The following is a 16,746-nucleotide window of genomic DNA, read 5'->3' as shown; positions in this document are numbered from 1 at the left end:
TATTCAAATTTTTAAGCAGTGTCAATCTTTGGTTACTGAAAGGATACATTGTAGATAAAAGCAGAGAGATTCTAAGAAATGTTTGTAATGTAGCAAATACTGTATGCTCACAAAAGGAAATTCATATAGCGAATATATCCCTCATATGCAAAGGGTCAAGAATGGCATTAAAAGGAATGAAATCCATGGCCAGCATTAAAGGAGAACATGAAAACTGGAGAGCAACAGTGATCACAGAAGAGAAAAAGAACAGCTGCCTGCAATACAAACAGAAGAACAGCTTCTCAGTCATCAAATAACAAAATCACAGCACATTACAAACACTACATTAATTAATGAAAACTAAATAAAAAAGGAAAACCTCGAAAATACTTGGAAAACAAGAATAAAGGAAAACCCTGTAAGATGACACCTCTGTCAGAAAGATGCAATGAAACAGTCATTTTTAGTTAAATAAAATAAAATATGTGCTCCAAGCTAGATACTGACACCATTTCATGTACTGTGGTGCATTCCAAGTAAACATTGCCGTGTTCGAACAAAGTGCAGTCGACGGATTTCAGTTCAAAATTTTGATAGTAAACCATATATATATATATATATAAATATATATACATATATATATATATATATATACATATACACATATATATATATATATATGTCTGTGTGTGTATGTATGTATGTGCAGATATATATATATATATATATATATATATAAAAATATGGGATCCGTACTATTTATTGAACGACCGTTTCACCGAAAGTGAAATGGCCGAGCACACTTTCGCAAAAGTGCTTTTCACCGGAAAAGCACTTTCGTGACAATGTGCTAAAAAAAAAAAAAAAAAAAAAAGGATGAAAACATGGGGAAATGGCTGTTGCTGAGAATGTAGCACAGTGGGAATAAGGGAATATTCCCTTTTTCCCCACTGTAGTGCGATCTCAGAGTGAGAATATAAGAGTAAGGGGCGTGAGTACTGTATTCTTTTTTTTTATTTTTTTGTACACTTTAATGAAAGTTCTTTTTCGGTGAAAAGCACTTTTGCTAAAGTGTGTTTGACCGTTTCGTGGAAATGTGATTTTGTGCAATAGTACTAGATATATATATATATATATATATATATATATATATGTATATAAATATATATATGCACACACACACATATATATACATTTATATATATATATATATATATATATATATATATATATATATATATATATATATATATATATTTACACACACACACAGCACACAGTACTAACTCTGCTTATCAGTAAAGCTAGTTGCTACTAAACAATGCATTGTTGAAGTTGCTGTGTAAAATACTGCTCTTGTAAAAGAAAATGCAGCTAACTTATTTATAATTTTGTGGCTCAACTCAGGCCCATGCTGAGTGATCTTATGTAATACCAGACATCCATTAACAGTAGCTGAGGATACATACCTCAACACTACAAAATAAAATAAGCAGGACTAACATAGTAAAACTGTCAATAAATGCAAGTAGTAATTTTAAGTTGCATCATGCCTGAGTTACCAACATTTAAATTGTTTAGGAAAGCAGTGTGGTTCTGGAATCATCAAAAATGCCCTGATGCATAAAAGTAATTAAAAAAAAAGTTCAACAGCTGAAGACCTGTACTCACAGCTTGCTTTTTAATCATTCTGCATTGCTATAAATGCCATCTGAGGTCAAATGGTTGCTATCTACTTTACTAGCTCCTGTCTGAGATGTGTACTATGAAAATAGATGAGAAAGTTTAGCTTACAATCATAAAAGAATGTTGTCCAACAATGCTAAATAGCTTCAGAAACCTGCATGCTTGGAGTTCAGCTGCTGAAATGCAAAAGTATTTAATGCACCAAATGCCTGTTCATAGGATCATAGGAGGTTACTAGACTACTGGCCCTTAAGCCCTTATAAGCCTAACCAAGAGTTTAGCCCATGTTTAGACAAATCAGCACCCAAACCTCCTGTCCAGCAGGGGCATGGGTGGAATCCCAGGCGTATATTTTCTGTTTCCCATCCAGCTATCCAGGTAAAAAGGGGTAAAGAGGTACTCTGCTTGATGTAGAGAGGGAGTCTATTCCATAGATGAGGGGAGTCTCTGGGACACAAATCTGTCCCACCAACAAGTCTTGTTGATTTCACAGACCAGGTTGAGGACATGTGTGTGGGTTACTTGAGTGGAGCTTGACTTGCAGATATGCAGCAGTCCCATCAAGGTAGGGTCCATGATCGCCTTGTATGCCAGACAGATGGCACCTCTGAGGAGTCTGTATGAAACTGAGTAGAGGGATTGGGCTTTTAGCCTATCTGTGTATGGTAGATGTTTTGAGGCCCTGGATTCTCCTGATGATGAATCTCTATGGTTTCTCCAGCTGCTGCATGTGCTTTGGGAGATGTATGCCGAAAAGGGCCTTGTACTCAACAATGGGCCTAATAAGTGAAGAATACAAGGATGTTATGACCTCCTTGTCCCTGGATGAGGTACCCTTACTTATGAGGTATGCTATGTAGAATGCTTTCCGTACCACAGAAGCAACATGGTGGTCAAAAGTCAGGTTGCTATCAACCTGGGTGTCCAAATCCCTCACGATTGATTTGAGTGCTTAGGACGCTGTTATTAATGTGATAATTTGTGGGGACATCACTCTCCCCAAGGGGGTGATGCTGCATTTTTTAGCATTCAGCTTGAGGCCATGTTTCTGGCACCAGTCATTTGTCTGAGTGAGACCCTCTTGCAGGATGTCCACATCACTAGAGGAATTGATGACAACACCCAGCTTGCGGTCATCTGCAAACTTGGTCAGCCAAAGACCACTTGTTTTGGCCTGCACCTCAGAAAAGTATATCCCAAATAACACACGGCTCAAGACCAAACCCTGGGGTACACCCGCTAGTTATGGGTCTACTGCTTGAGGTGGCTTCCTCTATTTTGACTACGTGGGATCTATCAGTGAGCCAGTTTGCTACCCATCTGGTAACATATGGATTGATGCCTAGTTGAGAGAGTTTATCTATTATGCCCAAGTGAGGAATACTGTCAAAGGCTTTGGCCAGGTCAGGGTAGGTGGTGTGTACCATCTTCCCCTCACCCATGGCTTTGGTGACGGTCTCAAAAAAGTTAACCAAATTTAGCAGACATGACCTCCCCTTGATGAAGCCAAACTGTGTGGGATCAAGTATTTGGTGGTTGCCAATGTCCTTGTTAATGAGGTCCATGATTAATCCATTCCATGGCCTTGCAAATAAGGCTAATTAGGCTGATAGGTCTATAATTTCCCAGATCCGTGGACGCTTCACCTTTGTGTAAAGGGATGACCGTGGCTGTTCTCCACTCAGCTGGGACAAAGTCAATACTCAGGCTTCGGTTGAATAGGGTGCCTAATGGTGCTGCAAAGTTCCTGCCTGAGTTAATGTAGGATGCAGCCTGGGATGTTATCAGGTCCCAAGGAGGCTGTATTTTTTCCCTTGAGAGAGCAGTGATGACCTGTTCCCTAGATATAAGGGGAAGGGGGCATTTGCTGGGGATGTCTTGATTTACTGATGGGGGGATAGAGGGGTAAAGTTTTTGCTGAATCTGTCAGCCAGCAAGGTTGTTATATCTACAGCATTTGTATATGTGGTGTCTTTGACCACCAGTTCTGAACAGATCTGGGTGCTTCCTATGAGGTTGTGGACATGTGTGAAGAAGGCCTTATGATTGTCTCTAGTAGATGTGACCAATTTGAACTTGAATTTTGCTTTGGAGGATTTCACTAGTGCTCTGATTTGCTTGTTCAGGCTAAGGAGACATTGCTTCCAATTGGGCACATGCTCCTTCTTGGTACTGGAAAGCAACTTTTTCCTTTTGTTATAGAGTTTATTTATTCCAGATGTCCACCAGACAGGTTTACTCTTCCTTGCGGAGGATGATTTAGTCCTGTTGGGTATTCCTGATTCCATGCATCTATATAAATGCTCGTATAGTGCTTTGGTGTAGTTTTGGATATTGGTGCCAGTTCTTACAGAGGGGAAGGGGGGGCTGTGAAGCTGTTTACACCATCCCTTAGGAGGCTGTAATCAGCTTTGGAGAAGTTTTTGTGTCGGATTCTAACTAGTGGGGGGTTGAGGGAGATGGTGACTTCGAAAGTGGCTGCTTTGTGGTTGGATCTTACCAGGGAGGATGATACTACTATAGGGATGCTGCAGTAGTTACTCATGTTGGTTAATACCACGTCCAAGATATTATCATCCCTTGTGGGGGTATCGACTTGCTGTTCCAATGCATTTGCATTGACAAAGCCAAGGAATCTCTGGGCATTTGTGTTCTGGCATGAGTAGTTCATCCAGTCTATGTTTGGAAAGTTAAAATCACCCAGGATCAGGGTAAAGAGTTGAATCTTGACAGATTCAAACAGGTCCAAATAGGGGGATTGAGCATCTTGAGTCAGATTTGGGGGCCAGTAGCTAGCTATGATGTGAATACGGGTCTTGTCAATGGTTAACTCCACCTCGAGTGTCTCCTGTGCATCATACTGTTTGACCAGCCTGCAGGTGTGTGTGTCTTTAATGTATACTGAAACTCCACCTCCTTTGGCTTTACTGCCCACAGTTTGGGGTCTGAATGTATGATAAGATGAGTAAACAGGTAAGGCTGGGGTGCTCTTCGCAGATTTGAACCAGGTTTCTGTGACTGTACAGATGTCACTATTGTCCAGGGTTAAGAATGCTTGCAATGAGTGCAGTTTCATGTTTAGAGTCCTAGCGTTTAGCAGCATGACGTTTAATTTGTGTTTTGTTGAAATTTTTATGTTAGTAGTTTTAACCTCATCACTTTTCATAAAAAAGGCATTACAGGGGAGGCAAGAGCCTTTGCCAGAAGCCTGAATCCCAGGTGAGACAGATGCAGGCCATCTCTGGCAAAGTATTCTGGTGTATCGATCATATATTCCCAGGCTGTCAGGTACTGGATCCAGTGGCATGACACCATAAACTAAGTCAATTGTTAAAGTCAATGATTTTCTGTTTGTATTGGGGCATCATTCTGGGTGATGGCAGAATGCTGCTTAAGGCTAGGGACATACTTGCCTGGGACACAATCAGTAAGCTTAATCATCTCTCGCTTCATATAGTACAGAGAGGCATGTCTCAAGTCATTCACACCAACATGGACAATGACAGAATCATAACAGTACCTGTTGTTGAGAGACTTGAGTGCGTGTGTCATATGGTGGATTCTGCCACCTGACAGACAACTAACCGTGACTTTCTCCTTATCCAGCCTGGTGAGAGGCATATCTGTGTGTCTTACAATGGAGTCTCTTATGACTAACATGTTGGGTTTATGGTGAATCCTTAGTGGTTGTGAGACAGGTGTGTCGAGTGGTATGTGGGTGTGGAAATCGCGTGTGTTTTTGCCTCAGAGGTCTCCTCTGTTTGGGTATGTTTATGTGGAGGACATCCACATATGTAGGTGGGTGGTGTTTGAGATGTAGTGATTGTGTTGACCACCTTTTCAGTGCCAGATATACTGGCTTAAGGAGGGGAGAGAGCTTGGACTCTAGGTTTCTAATGTAATTGCATCTCTCACAGACTGTGTTCCTAGGTGGTAGTAGTAGATGGCTGTCTGTGTACATCAGGCAGTTGCTAAACTGTCTCAGTATACCCATATCAACCAGACTGGCAGGAGAAACTGTAGGAAATTGTCCATCCATATTTGTCAGCATCTGAAGAAGAAAGGCCAGGGAGAGCTAAGGGGTGGGCCTAAAGCCCAAGTGGTTAAACCAAAACTAAGAGCTTAGAACAACACTTAAGAATAGAATAGCACTTAATTTAGAGAGGCTATAAACAAGCAGTAATAAATCCAACAGAAAAGATGCAGGTGAACACTTTAGAGAACAGTCAGCAAGTAGCAGGAAAAAAGAAAGCAAGATAAAGTAACAGAGTAGTAGAAAGAAACACAAATTAGAAAAATATAAGCAGCTGAATAAAGTGTCTTTATATATATATATATATATATATAGAGAGAGAGAGAGAGAGAGAGTAAAAAGGGAGAGAGCAGGAACAGAACAGAATTCAAGGTTAAGAGACTAAGGGGTTTGGCCTTCCCAAATGATCTCTGTATTAGGAAGAATGAGCTCTTGAGATGGGACTGGGAGGAGTGTCACAGATCAAATTTACTGTAAGGGCATGCAACTGCATAACATTAAGAACAGAATAGGAACAGGGTGGGAGAAAAAAAGTTTCAGCACAGAGCAGAAAATAATGCTAGCAAGATTGTTCTCATATTTATTTATTTATTTATTTTTAACCCTAACCAAACTTAAAGCCCTGCCATAAAGCTGGAGCTGTAAGTACAGAATCAATGCAATCTCGTGATATTTGACTGAAAGATCACACTAATTCTTGGGGAAACTGCTCTTCCAATCCCATGTCACTGAGTACTAGGGTCAATACACTGGACTGCATGTGGTGCACAACAGCTGGTGTAACTGACCAGCAGACTAAAGTTGTTACTGGACAGATGCACTTTTCAAGAAGGTCACTTGAAATTCCTGCTACTGCCTCCTCAGTAAATTAGTGCACTGATTTGAATAAATACAGCAGACAAGTACAACTACGTACCTGGGCAAACATACTGGCACACTGTCTTAGTCAGTACTGCATATGATTATCACAGTGCACAAGCTGTTAAAATTAAATATAAGCTGTAGCATGTGGAGGGATTCACAGATACCATGTGCACTATGCATGGCAAAGATGCATAATACGTACACAATGTACAGACAACAGAGCAGCTACATAACTGATTTGTTAGTACGTATCACATAAGCAAAGTATCAAAACAAGTTATACGGCATTCATAAAAGAACTAATGCAGCTTACTGACGACTATACATTATGTCAGCATTGCCTTTCTAAGCTGCATTACAACACGGTTACAAAGGTGCACAGACTAAACAATAGGTACAGCTGAAGCATCCTAAACTGTATTACACCGCAATTACATAGGTGCACAGACTAGATAGAAGCTATGTAATATATTATTACAGCAGAAGCCAAAGTAGCTCCAATACTAATTAATTACATTCACACTTGTATACATTAATTACACAAACACATACAAAATGTCATGCCTTCAAAGCACAACAGGTTGCCTTATGGCACCAGCAGAAGTTGGCGGCTGCTGCTGAAGAATAGCAACTATACCAGTCCACGAACATACAAGCAATAGGCTGTACCTCCTCCATTGCAGCCTAACAGGGGCCTTAACATGGAAGGACAGCAATACTAGTCACAGAAAATTAAATTTAAATGAATACTATTGCACAGGAATGGGAAACATAGCTAATGTAGGACAGAAATATTGTGTTCTGTATCTTCCATTTGACCCCACTAGTCCTGTGCAAAGCCTCTCCCTCTTACGCACACATACATGCAAGTTTGTGTGCATGTCTGGGTGTATGTTGATCATATTGCTATAGTGTACATTTCTTTTATTCAAAGTAACCCCACTCCCACTGTTAAGCTCTCATTTTAACAGCAGAGAACATTCTGCCCTAATTATACAAGTCCTTTCCATTTCATCCCCTGCTACTCAAACTTTGTGTGGCACTCCTATTTTTTTTCTTAAACATATATGCATCACAGAAACTCATAAAAAAGGAGGTTTAAAGTTTTTAAGTGTTTTTGCCAAAGCACTGGACAATTAAATCCAGAAATATTTCAGAAATAAAACAGGGTATAAAACAAAACATAAAAATATAAAGAGATGGAAAATACAGATACATTTTCACTATATCTGTTTATCTACAAAGATGACCCTCCATGGGTCCTGCATTTGGGTTTATGTTTTCCTCCAAATATCATTCTGCTTCATTTTTGTTGAAACTCATAAAACATTAAATGCTCTACTGTAAGCCAAATAAAGACAGCAAGTACCAGACAACTAAGTTCTTGTTCATCTGCAACAAATCCTCATCATCTTCATATGTCACTAAGCATGCTCACACTTGGCTAATATGGAATCACAGTCAGAGCTTACCCCTTTTCAAACCAGTCTGACAACATTTGGTATTTCAGGCACTGTAGAAACTGCTATATGTTTACTGAAAACAAATTACTAGTGCTGCAACACAACTTAATATGGGGGAGGTACAATTATCTAATGAGTCTGGTAGCCTCTCTCACAGCACAATGTATTCTGTAATCAGCACACGTGCACACACCACAATAGCACAAATCACCTCTATTACAAAGACTTACAATAAGGTGGTTAGGAAGTTACTTTCAAGCATTCTATAATTATAACTAAGAAATCAACACATAGTTCAGAAACTACTGCACACACCTCAGTGGCTCAGAAGGGTGCAGGCCACAAGCTCCCAAAGCCTACAATACAAGCATCCACTTTAGAAAATGCACCATCAGTGACTCTCTTGTGAGGCACACTGGTACTACCTTCACAAGGCTGGGCTAAAAGACATACAGATAGCTGTCCTTCTGCAGCCATAATCCAAGACATTGCAAGGACTCTTTGATCCGTCCACCCTGGCAAACACAATTACAACCTAGTTGTATCGCATAAGGTGATGAATGACCTCAGGCATTTTACACAATGGAAAATGTAGAAAGATATGACTGACTTTGCTATGGGCTTGTCAAAGGCAGGAAATACACTTTTTTGATCATATCTTTCCATCACCTACAATGATGCAAAAAAGGACAATACAAATGGTTTCAGTAATACCTTAGTAAATGATGTGATTCTAGGGCATCCAGTGTGTGTCTGCCTGGGATAAGATTAGCAAGTCTCCTGTATTGCCATGGATGGTCTGCAACTCTTTTACAATGGCTTTTGCATTCTAGTTAAAGCATTTCCTGCCAACCATAGTACCTTTTCTAAACAAAGTCAGCCTGTTCAACATTCCCACTTAGAAACTTCCAGTTCAATTTATACTGAAAAGGCACTTTTCAGTAGCACAAAGTCCGACAGCCTTTCACATCATCAACACATACTGTACATACATATAATATATACACAGTAACACAGACATGGCATCATTGTAATGAATGTACCCTCCCTCTATTCCTGGGTTTATCACCTATCATGCATTCATGCTTAGACCATTGTTCAACAGCTCCCATAATCAATATACCAGCATTTATTCTAGGTGACTTCAATGACTCTACAATAAACTGGCTCACCTACACTACCAATGGAATGCAAGCCCAATAGCCCCTTGCCTACATAACTGTAAATTACCTTGAATACTTGATAAACATACCAACTTGAGGGATACAATATCATGGCTCTTACTCTTACCAATACCCCCCTCCCCATGTACAACTCCATAAATATCATCTTCCATTGTTAAATCAGACCACAAATCAGTGATTTTAACTGTATAAGGCTGGAGGCACTCTTGAAATGAAGAAATTGATTTTCAAATACTTCTCAAAAGCAAACTTCCCGCAGTTACTTAGTGGCCTACATGATTTTTACCATATCCCCACACAGACTAACTCTATGAGTAGGGCTAAGGCCTTTACCTCTGAGTTCTACTCTCATCTAAACAGTTGTATACAGAAAGCAGCATATACCTGTGCCAAATGTGCATGAAATTGTAAAACCAAACCTACAGTGGAAGTCTCATACAAATAAACTCTGCTATCAACAGAAAAAAGTAATAAGTTCTAACAGGAATTCACATACTCCCCATGTGAAAAGGGCACTCCGACGTGCTAGGAAAAAAAATTAAGGCAGCAGTCAGAATACACATAGATGACTACAAAAAAGGAATGGAAACAAATATCAAAATTAATTATAAATCTTTCTTTAACACGGGAAGTTAGAAAACATCATCTGTCAATGCTCTAAACTGATTCATAATTATATCAACCATTTTGATCCCAAAGAAAGAGCTTTTACTGTAACCAATAAATACAGCGTGAACTTTGCCATACCTACTATTACATCCATTCTCCTGATTTCTCAGTCCCTAAATCCCAGAATCCCCAAAATCACTTAGAAACAAGTCCTAGCATCAGTATCTAAAACAAAGAAAATTACTTCCATGCACTTTAATAATACATGAGGAAATGAAATAATTGGTATCAATTATGACTTGCAAATCCATATATATATATATATATATATATATATATATATATATATATATATATACAAGCCACAGCCTTAACACCCTATATACCCAACTGAGGTCCTCAAACCAAAATCTCCTTCAGGTCCACAAACCAACTTATCCTCCTGGCCAGCTACTCCTCTCCTACTCCATAGCCAAAAAATGTAACACTCTCCCCTCCCACCTTCGCAACCTTCCTATCCACACCAATTTCAAATCCCAGCTACATTCACACCTTTCAGCTAATTGGGAATGCCCATGCCACTCTCCAACATAAACCCTTGCCACCCACTATCATCTACCACTGACTAATCCTGTGCTACTCTCTCTATGCAAAACTGTCCACCTTTAAACTCTGACAGCTACTTGTTTCTTTACTAACTTACAAACTGCTCATCTAACAATTATGACTTCTGCAATATGATCACTTACCTACCTGTAAAGGGGTATTTACTTTGTATTCAAATGTTAACTCACTAGAGCTTACAAGATAATGTATTCAGTGTGTAAAATGTGCAGATTGCTATGTACAAATCTTGACTTTACTTTTTCCTTTGTAACATGTTAATTTGTAACTTTAAATGTTGGAGCTCTTCTCCCCGGGTCTCCACTGAAAACGGGCTCTTAATGGCCCAGTGGACTTCCCCGGTCATCAAACTGAAATAAATAAATAAATCTATGAAATCCTGGAAAACAGCCATTATGACAGCCTCTTCATAAGCTAGGATGAAGCAATGACCTATCATTCTTACCGGTCAGGTTTGTAAATTCTTTAGAACTAGCTATACGTCAGCTTGGATTTGTCAAAGACAGGTCCTGCATTCTTATCATTGTAAATTTCTTTGAAATAGTAACTGAGATAGTTAATGCTGGCTATACAGTGCATACGACAAACTAGGATCTGGACAAGGCTTTTAATACTATCTCCATGCAGACACCACTGTCAAACTGCAGACACCACTGTCAAACTGAGTTAAACCCATATAGTGAGGTGGATAGCAAGTTGGTTGCCAGACAGTACATACAAGTTCATAAGTACTTACTAGGCCACTGATCTGTGAATATCTTAAGAAACCTAGCCTGGAGCTGGGCAGGCATGCACATGTTTCTCCTATCCATAAGGGACAAGGATACTAAATAAGGGCTGAACTTGTGGTTTCCTATCCATCCATCCACACTATGCATATATAGACTAACAGATGCACTTTGCTTTACGTGGAGAGGAAGATAACTTCAGAGAAGTGTCATTCTCTGTGATACATAGTTATCCCCCAACATGTTCTATTTATGATGCAGAAGAAATTACGATTTGAGTGCATTTATGCCACTACTGGAATTGCAGACTGCAGTAGATCTGATAGGATGGGGTCATTTGAGGATCTGTAAACAAGGCAGAGTTCACCCCCCGAATAGCCTGTAAGACTCTGAGAAGAGGGATATGGCTTTGGGACAGTCACTGTAGCTTTTATGATTTAGGACCTTGACATTCTTGGACAGAAAGCAGTACGGTCATTCCAGGTACATAGTGGAGGGGGCATTATACTCAATGACTGACCTAATAAGTGATGAATACAGTGGATTGCTCACTTACCTGAACCTGGACGCCATAAATGTACTAAGCTGAGCAATGGAAAAGGACTTTCTTAGAAAAGTGGCTACTTGGTGAAAGGAGGACAGCTCATTGTCTTCAAGAGTTCCCAGGTCCCTAAATACTGAATCAATTTGATGGGTTGTGCTATCAATGTGACAGATACAGGGGATGTCATGCTTGCTGAAAGATATTATTATACATTTCTGGAATTTAGATTTAGGCCATCATTTTAATAATAGCTATTTGTTTTTAAAAGGCCCTCTTGAGGATCTTTGTATGCTCTGTACAGTTTATGATGGTACCAAGTTTACAGTCATCTGCAAGCTTGGTCAACCATAAATTCTTAGTATTAGCTTTGACCTCCATGAAGTTAATTCCAAAGAGGAGTGGTCTGAGGACAGAACCCGGCTGATCTTTTAGAGTTGGTAGAGCTGCCTACCTTAACTTCTTGGGTTCTATTCCATTAGAATAGCACGTGCCACATTGGAAAGAAACAAAAATTCACAAGCATTTATTTTCAAGACTCAGCACTGTGTAACCTTCCATTAACAGAAATGACTGTAAAGAAGGAGCAATGTGTTATTAAAGCACTCACTAGCATGAAGGCACTCCACAAAGGCTGGATTCCAGAAACAGCTGTTGCATGGAAAATGACTTCAGGACTCACATCATTATTAGAAATCTAGGCACCCTTGTGGATGACTACTTATGCTTTGATGATGTCTACTCTAAGGTTAGAAAATGCTTCTACCTGGACCAGCTAATAACTGGGTATTTCATCCAGATCCAAAGCAGTCTTACTTTCACTGTACTTGGCATTTATCCACTTCTTTATTGAATATAATGTTCCCTTTGGTATGAAGATACTGAAAATGTATCACTCAACAGGAGACACCCTAAAGGTTACTACTCAGAAAATTACAGGCAAAAAGTCCCTTAACTATGAAGGCTGACTGTCTTCTCCCTCTTCTGTCTCTATTTCTCTGCATACTGCTTCTTACAAACTCAGCCATGGCAACTGAAGTTTGACCTTTTCAGGCCATGAAAGCCTCCTCCTAGACCCACTATGTTTTCTTAGAACTACGTACACAGCACATTAAAACAAATTAACAGGCCACTTTGCAAAAACAAGTTCATCTCCTGCATATTTCCCAAGTATGGGGTAATCTACCCCTTCATATTAAGAACAGCAGTACCCCAGCTAAGTACAAGACTAAAGCAAACAATTGGACGGAAAGACACACTGTCCCTAGGCATATCTTGTGTGTCCCTCCTTGAGGGAGGATGTAACGCTTGATGTTGGGTGTCTGGCTAGACTGAAAATGATCTGATGGCTGATCACCTACTGACTACCTATGAATCTACTGCTACTCTTTCAGATGGACATGCTCTCATGACAATGCATGTAATGAAATTGATCATAGACTATAACAGTTTCACATGTCCCCTGTGCCTAATACTTGGGCCTCTAGCTATTAGTGTGCATCTTCATTAAGGTCAGGAAATAACAATGATTTTGCAGATCCTTGCTACCAAATAACATACTAGTATAGAACTAATCAGCATAAAAGTAACTAAACTGTCCCAAAGGGGTATGTTGTGAGAATATTCTTGACCCATCAGGCAAGGTCAACTTCCTACACAAACTGATACCATAAGTAAACATAGACTATATCTAAAAGTGATGACCTCATCTGATGGGTTCTGTTGTTGGGTTGAAGCCCAATGAGTAAGCCATCTGGAGAAAGGAGCAGGAGGACTACAAATGAAGAAGACTAGCCAGATGAAGTTTTAGTACTATAGTCATTACCAGGACTATAATGCATGGAAAGGAAAAATCCAAAGCCCAAAGTCTGCAGTGACCATATTTGCCAAGAACAGACAAAACAAGCACACCTGCTGTGATAAAGCAATAGACTTGACTAAAGGCAAGACTCGGTGTTGTAGAAAACACAGCTACCAACCCAATAAGGACTGATATATGCAATGGTGTGCCCTTTCCTTCCTGCAGTCAAGGAGATGAATCACCAAGCTATCTTAGCAACTAGCACAGGTGAGCTGTGGAAGCCTCAAAAAGGCTGCGCTACTTCAAGAAAGTGGTTAGTCCTCTGTCTCTCTCCAGTCTCTGCCCTCACACAGAAACTGGGAAAAAAGAGATCCAGTTGAGAGACCAAAGTGATAACCTTCTCAGGAGCATGAGAATGAGAAGGAAGAAGATGACCCGAGAAAAAGGCAGAGATCAGCTTACCTGCAAGCCTGAAACACTAGGCTTCCAGGGAAAGATACATTTATTAGGAATGCAGATTAGCACAAAGGATAAGCAGGCTAAGCAAAAATCTCCCAAATAGGCAAGACCTTGCAGAACAGAAAAATAGCATTCTAAAGAAAACAACTTAAACCGCCACAGTTGGGAGTCAATCATGCCCTCTATTAAGAAACAAAGGTAAAATACTGCCAAAAACTTGCCATGGAGATAGAAAACAAGCAATTAGGCCTCCTGAATGAGGAGGATGCCCAAAGCTGACCAACCATGGTGTACAATGTCCCATTCTATCCATAGAGCAAACTATATCCACTTGAAATCCAAGTAGATGGCCTCCCATTAGTTTGAGGCTCCTGTCTCTATCACCCAGTAAGGAGGCTAGTGAGATTGGGGGAAAAAGGTCCCAAACAATGACACAAGGTGGGGCCAGTTGTCATCTTAATAAAAGAAAACATCCCTTGGCCAAAGCAAGGGAGAGTGTCTAGAAAACCTCTAGGACTGAAAGCCAATTCCATAGTCCCATTCTGCCATCAAGAGGATCTAAAAGCATGAAGTTTCTATGTCCTTTAGACATTTAGTGAGACACAAAATCAACAAAAAATATAGAAATTACCCACGTGACCACAACACCTCTTCTATTTAGCTGATTCAGCTGGATAAAGCAAGGGCAGTGACCTCCCAGATGGAAGAATGATAGCTGTTCAGAGAGTCTCGCTCATGAGGATCCAGTTCCAAGATGGTATCTGGTACCCCTTCTCCATTTAATGAGCTGGAGGGGTAGCTTTGAGTAACCAAATGTATGTTCTCACTTACATGGATTAAATCCATTGAGGGATGAGTCCAACAGCAAAGGTATTGTTGGGCAAGTAAATTGTTTTCAAGGGAGAATTGCCACTTGCTCTTTTACCCCCAGAAAATAAACACATTACAGATCATGTATTTGTTAAAACAAGACAGGACCCAGCAAACCTAGGGTCCAGGAATGAGCCCTTGTGTCTAAAGATCCTAAGGTAAACCTGGTTCAGCTACTGCCATTTACTTCCCCCTAAAAGTATCCATCTAGCTGCAGTGAAAGGAAGACTAAGGGTGAGTTTGGAAGGGAAGCCCACACATTTGGAGCCCCAAAGCAGGATTGGCACTGAGGGGGTCCAAAATGTATGGAGCCCCTAAAAAGCTTATTCAAAGACCAAAAAAAAAAAAATAATGCAGGTGTGCCATGAGCAGATAGGTCCATAGATTAGTACTAGGCTATCTGCCCAAAGGCATTTATAAGCCTAGCCAGAATGTATTGGCTTTCATGTCCCTTTAGATTAGTTCCCTGTGCCTCTGTCCAGCAAACCCACTGAAGTGATCCATGAGGCAAACTTTCCGTTTCTCATCCACTAGTCAAGTTTCTTTTGAAGAGTGTTATCGAGGAGCTCTGCCTAATGTAGATTGGGATCTTGTTCCAAAGCATGGGAAGTCTCTGGGACAGGAAGCTATTTGCCCTATTTATTGTTGTGGTGAGGTTTAGATCCCTAGAGCATGTGGCACGAGGGGATAAGGTTTTCTTTAGGTGGAGCATGTCCATCAATTCTGGGTTGGGCATGACCTTGCATGTCAGGCAGAGATCACCTCTGAGTAGGCGGTATACAACCGAGTACAACTGGAGTTTCTTCAGTCGAGCTGCATAGGGCATCTCTTTGAGGCCAGTGATCCTCTTGGTGAGGTACTTCTGTGGTCTTTCCAGCTGTTGCAGATGAGGCAGAAGATGACAATCATACCAAAAGGTGAGGTCCAGATTCAGGCTTATCCTGTATCCATACACAGGCTGCCAAGCCCAGGTAACCTGAACCCTTAACATGTAAAGGGCAATTGAAGGGGAACACAACAACCAAGCCTGGAAAGGGTAACCACCAAGCAAAATGTTTCCCCTCAACAAAATGTAGTAATCTTAATGTGCTGCATCTAGGGGGAGAAAGGGTAGCTTTTCCATAGGAAACTTCTCAAAGAATATGAAGCAGTACAACCTGCCACTTCTCACACAAGAGTTGTCCTTCCATCTAGATCAGCATTTCCAACCTGAGAACTGGAGGAAAGCACAGTGAACACTCTGGAAGCAATGGAATAAAGTATACCAGGAAAAAAACTACCATGCCTGCTCCCCACCTCCCTAACAAACAGGGGAAAATAGAGTTTAAGGACACCTCAGGTGAGGGAAGATGGTAAGGTGAAGAACCAAACATAGTAGCTATCCCAGTCTTAAGACTGACAAAGGGTAAACCTCCTCCTTTTATGTTGTGGAACTTTACTGTGGCTTAGGAATCATTGAGGAAGAAGGAAAAGTCAAAGCACCTTCAGAAAAAGCACAGACCAAATAGTCTGGTATGGGAAGTTGGAATAACAGTTAAGATGTTTACCTTACAGACATAAGGTGCAGGGTTTGATTCTCACATGGGATAACTAACTAGGCTTAAATTGGCCCACAAGGGCAGTTAGACTAGTACTAATCTATGAACCTATGAAAATCAATTCTGCTAATTCCAGACAGATAGCAGCTTCTCCTCCAGTAACTCTCACTGGAAACCAGACAATGGTTAGAAGAGCAAGGAAATACTCCTAAGGTTGTCCAGAATATGCACAGACATAGATTGGTGGGTGGTATTGGGCTTTAAACTTAGAATTCTGAAGAAGCCTCTTCTTTGAAGAGCAAAGGACCACAATTAAAGGAAACTGACCACCTGTTGAGGATCCATGACCCCTGGCAAAAGAACA

At 40.4% G+C, this 16,746-nt stretch overlaps 1 protein-coding gene across 9 annotated transcripts in view; it reads right to left on the bottom strand.

The window, feature by feature from the left end:
* Positions 1–16,746, bottom strand: part of LOC122806326 (protein unc-13 homolog B-like) — a 2,554,726-nt gene that overhangs the window by 1,423,575 nt on the left and 1,114,405 nt on the right. The gene's annotated exons all lie outside the window — the stretch shown is intronic.

This window comes from Protopterus annectens, chromosome 1.part1 (assembly GCF_019279795.1).
Source record: "Protopterus annectens isolate FY-2018-M chromosome 1.part1, PAN1.0, whole genome shotgun sequence".
NCBI classification, from domain to species: domain Eukaryota; kingdom Metazoa; phylum Chordata; order Ceratodontiformes; family Protopteridae; genus Protopterus; species Protopterus annectens.
The sequence above is the reverse complement of the archived record's forward strand: the minus strand, read 5'-3'. Positions and strand labels throughout refer to the sequence as shown.